General features: G+C 30.6%; 1 non-coding gene across 1 annotated transcript; it reads right to left on the bottom strand.

Annotated features, from left to right (window-relative positions):
* Window positions 1-398: 398 nt before the first annotated feature.
* Window positions 399-471, bottom strand: TRNAA-CGC (transfer RNA alanine (anticodon CGC)). Its single transcript has one exon. It is a non-coding gene; the product is annotated as a tRNA-Ala (tRNA).
* Between the last annotated feature and the right edge of the window lie 265 nt (window positions 472-736).

Here is a 736-nt window from a genome sequence, read left to right as displayed (position 1 = left end):
TGAATTGAGAACGACCGAGCATATTGATATACTTGTGCCAAATTCAAATATTGGATTAGTTATTATTATTTTGAATTACGAATAATGTTTTTCTTTCTTATCCGTGGTTTCCACAGGTTTAAACCTAGTTCTGTAATATTACAGATGTATTTGTGAAATTTTTTTTATATCTCACATAACTGTTTAATAATATAAAACTATATTGTAATTGATTAATTTTGAATAAGGGATTACTTTTTTATGAATTAAACCTGATGTAATTCGAGAAAAAAGGGAAGTGAAGTGGGCACGCAAATAGGTTGGAATGTTCGCCTAAAGTCTAAACTCTCAACAACTGATTCGTTGGATCTCAACGTGTAAAAAACGCATTTCGTGTCTTAAACAAAAAAATTAATTAATGGAGGTGCGGGGAATCGAACCCCGTGCCTCTCGCATGCGAAGCGAGCGCTCTACCATATGAGCTACACCCCCATTTGCTTTCTCTGTCATATTATATATATATGAAGACTTAAGTACATAATAACAACCGAAATTTTATACAGTTCGGTATAATAATATTAATTTTGTTCTCTAAGAACTCTAATAATATCTTCAAATACTGTCTATTATGAAAACTCTTTCATCGAAAATTTCATATGTGGCTTTACTCTTTTAGCGATTGCTACAATACTGTGATGATATTCATTTTGATATGCAAATCTTTTTGGTTTTATCATTGATAAATTTAAATGTGTTA

Source organism: Lactuca virosa, chromosome 4 (genome assembly GCF_052849685.1).
Source record: "Lactuca virosa cultivar CGN04683 chromosome 4, Lactuca_virosa_CGN04683_v6, whole genome shotgun sequence".
NCBI lineage: Eukaryota > Viridiplantae > Streptophyta > Magnoliopsida > Asterales > Asteraceae > Lactuca > Lactuca virosa.
Note: the sequence above shows the minus strand (reverse complement) of the source record. Positions and strands in the feature narration are given on the sequence as shown.